Source organism: Rhagoletis pomonella, unplaced genomic scaffold (genome assembly GCF_013731165.1).
Source record: "Rhagoletis pomonella isolate Grant_MI unplaced genomic scaffold, Rhpom_1.0 Rhpom_scaffold_00014, whole genome shotgun sequence".
NCBI classification, from domain to species: Eukaryota; Metazoa; Arthropoda; class Insecta; order Diptera; family Tephritidae; genus Rhagoletis; species Rhagoletis pomonella.
Window position 1 is genome coordinate 17,339,112 of NW_023458568.1, and position 4,443 is coordinate 17,343,554.

Sequence of the window (4,443 nt, forward strand, 5' to 3'; positions counted from 1 at the left end):
CCCTGTTAGTAAAGGCAACTTTACTGCTTACATTAGAAAACGGCCCTTACATATTCAGCTGCGTATGTAGTATGCGAGATCATAAAGCCAAAAAATTTAGTTTCAGTAATTTTATGAAACCACGTTAGTTAGTAGAAAAAATTCCAAATAAAGTTAATTAAAACTTCAATCAAAAGTTTTTAAATTAAGATTAGACTTAGGCACCTTAGAAGCAGGAGGCCATAAATAGAGCAGCCGTAGGGCGTATTTATTGTGTTCAAAGTGGTTCGAAAGTGGAATTTAGTGTTCACAATTCACTGGAGCCTTCATTTTTCACTCAATTTGTTAATTTTTTTTTAATGAAAGCTTATAAAATAAGTGAGCCCGATTTTTGAATTTTTGTTTGTTTATATTAAATTTTTTAGTGCAAATTGCTGAAAATGTAGCTATTTGTATAATAAAGTGCAATTTTCAAGTGGCTAAGAGGTCGCGTTGAATTTTAATAATTTTTAAGCTAACATTTCGAGCACATCTGCATGCTAAATGGAAAATAAATGCGTTTGGTATATGTATTATTAAAAAGCAACGAGAACTCTAAGCTACTTGCAACTTGCACTTTATTGTACTAAAATTTAATGATCTATAAAATTGCGTACCCAAAATTTGTATAAAATCCAAACAAAAAAAGGTTCAGTCCAGCGCTTTCGTCTTGACTTACGGGCCACAGCCGCTAAACTTAAACGTAGAATACGTAATTGTATTAAGAGCACATTCAAGTCAAAAACTGCATATTAAATATTCGTTTTGATTTTATTGGATTGAATTGAATAAAACTGTAGGAATACAAAATATTACTAATCAGCAATAGAGAAGCAGATCCACATTAACCATAATCATATATGCCATCAGCTAATAAACATATGCTATGACGTTTACCTTCTATGAGTTAATATTTGACTTATATATATATTAGCTTAGGTCCCCGTATGAGTATTCGTGTTCGTGCTCGTCTTCGCATTATATTCGTCTCCGGACTTATGTATAAGTTAGCTTAATTCGATTTTTGAAACAGGTGGCAACCCTCCTAGATATAGTTCAGCAAAAAACCCTTTGTAAGGCCATTGCATTTGATAACCGGCGGCCGCTGTGGTGTAGTAGCTAGCAGTGCGCGCTACCACTCCGCAGGGCCTGGGTTCAAGCCCTGGTCAAAGCAACATCGCATCGCATCTCTTAATAGCGGTCGCCCCTTAACAGGAAATGGCAAACCTCCGAGTGTATTTCTGCCATGAAAAAGAGCTTCTCATAAAAATACTATCGCAGTTCGGAGTCGGCGTAAAACTGTAGGTCTCTCCCCATGGTGCCGTGACATAGCCCCAAGTGGCATAACTCCAATTTTAAAATGTGGGATTACGTCACTTCTTGTATAATGACATAAACCAAAGAACGTAAATCAATAAGAGACAACACGTTATAATTATAGCGAGTGTGAATATCAAGAACGTGTCTTCTCTTTTCCTTAGGGATAAATCGATACAATCAAGGTATTACTCAAATCAGTACTTGTACTTGTTTCAAACAAGGTATCGATAACTACTCAGTATCGGAAATGTATCTAGTACTTGTACATAGAACTACGATTTTGCATATTTTTCAAAGTTATTGTATTTTTTCCACAAAAAAATATGAATTTTTACAAGATAATTTGTCTTTTAATATTTTTTCATACAACAATTTAAGACAACAATTATTTCTGTATAATAATCCCAACGGTTTTTACCCTCCATTCCCGCCCATCCGCACGAGGGGCGCAGTCCGCATGACGTACGGAACCAGTATTTTCATTTTTTGCGCCGAGTCACGATAGGCAGGAGTTTGTTAAGTGTCGAGATCTAAAACTGTTCAGCTACAGAAATAAATTCATCAGTCGATTTTATGTCTTTATGTTAATGATTCATTTATTGAGAGAGGATAGTATCGCTTTCTTAATGCTGAAAAGCGGATCTGATATATCAAACGTGCTGGAATGTGAGTTAAAATCCTGGCATAAGCAACGGAGTGGGTCTTGCAATTCAAAATTAGTTTTACAAGCTTTCAGAAATAGGGGACAAAAGTGTTTTGATACCCGGGAGGGAACATTAAGGCTAACTTCACCCACAAGAAACGGACTTGAAATTGAGCCTGTTAGTAATTTAACTATAAAAATTGTACCAAGCATTTGCCTGCGACTGGAAAGTGTAGGAAGATTAATAAGTTTTAATCGGCTCGTACAAGGCGGAAGGTTATATTGAGAATCCCAACGGAAATTTCTTAAAGCAAAAAGTAGGGATTGTTTTTGAATTGATTCTATCTTGTCTGAGTAAATTTGATACTTTGGATTCCAAACCACCGAACCGTATTATATATTTTCAAAACAATAGAACACATTTTTACAAGATTAATAGAAAAAGTTTTTTCATATAAAATAAGTTTAAGAAAATAACTCCTTTTTTGTTATATTTCCCAAAGACATCAACTTCCCAAGTTTTTTCCTGAAAGGCGGTTTCGAGATTTTCATATAGTTGTACCTGTTTTTGAGAAAAGCCTCTCGCAAGGGACAGATTACCTAACAACCGTTATGTATAGACCAAGGCTTCGGAGCAAAGGATTTTTTTTCATCGTTCCGCTCTAGTTCCGCTCCGGGATTTTATTTCGCTCCGAGCTCCGCTCCCGCTCCCAATAAAAAATAAATATTTGTATCTTATGTATTTATTTATTAATTTCAGGGACCACAAATAATGATTATCTTCGAAATTTCAACTCAAAAAATCACACTGAAAGAGAAACGCTACACTGAGGGGAAAAAATATTAAAATCAAATAGAAACGTAATTGATCTTACTATAAACGTCAACGAAAGTACTGTATATTGGTAAATATTCAATTCAATTACGCGCATATTAAAATGACCGCGTTCGTTCTGAAAAAGCATCCGTAAAGTGAATAATCAAGACAAAAACTAAAAAAAAAATATTTAACTTGCATGTTGTTGCCTGCAGTGAAATTCGAACCCTGACTATCTCTGGATATCAACAAATTGTGGCATGCATCTTTGCGCACTCAGCTACACCCAGGCATATAAATTTGCTTTCAAATGTTGAATATCCATCAACACCACAGCACGCGATTTGTACGGATAAACATGTACTATGTATGAATGTGTGTGTTGTCACCGCTCTCAGAGCGGCGCTCTGCATGCTTGGGGTGCCTATGCACACTCATATATATACTCAGATGTGAACAGTCAAATACGTGCGTAATAAATATTGTATGAAAATATTATTTTTAAATTCGAACATTTTTAAACGATAATCAAATATAAAGTATTCATTTTTACTATGCATTATTTCCCTCAGTGTACGTGCATAAGGAGTAAACCAATATATTTCTTATTACCCGAAATATCTTCAGCGGCACTGATTTTAATTTTTGGTAATTCTCTAGTATAGGGTAACAACCCCAAACGACGCGTTTCGGTCCCCCTATTAACAATCTGGAGGGGGAGGGCTAATATTATTAACCATTTAAAAGTTATAAACAAAAAACTTTTGTTAAATTTTGTTGTTTTGTATGAGCAATTACCCCGACAAAAATTCACTAAATCACCTGTTCCTACTTTTTAACACTATTAAAATATATAATTTAACTTAATTATTAAACAAACACATAGTTTTATCAACCTAAGATAGATTATTTTGTTACTAAAAAGAAGTTGACAATCTTTGCGAACTGAAACGCGAGATTCCAAAATAGCTATAGTACTGCCACTGTATTAGTATTTCGTAATAATTCACTTTTCCTTACAAGGTGTGTGCAGTGTTCAATGCTTTTCGGTATCTTCTATCATTTAATATATATATAAATGAAAATTTTTAATAAAAAATCGCGCGATTTTTTATTAAACATTTTCGCCTGCGGCGCTTTTTCCATAAAAATCAATACTTTGATAAATAACTGTAAACCATAAAAGTAGCGCTGCCATGGTATAGCGAAATTTGCTATTATATTTTGGTTAGAATATTTTATTTAGGTGAAAGTAAAAAAAGAAGAAGTGTATAGTGTAAACTGAGTGTAATAGCGCAAATGAAATGTGAAATAAAGTGGCAATACCAGAGATTTGAGGTTATAATAATTTTGGCAGGCGCAAAGTTTGTTTAGTCTGTTTTATTAACGAATTATATAAAATAAAAACTGAATAAGTGATTTTGTTTGCATAAAATAATAACCGGAGACGTTTTAGTAGTGTTTTAAAAGTGGAAACTGGTGATTTAGTGCATTTTTTGACGTGGTAATTGCTCATAGAAAACAACGAAATTTAACAAAAGTTTTTTGTTTATAACTTTTGAATGGTTATTAATATTAGTCCTACCCCTCCAGATTGTTAATAGGGGTACCGAAATGCGTCGTTTGGTACCCCTCCCGACTGTTC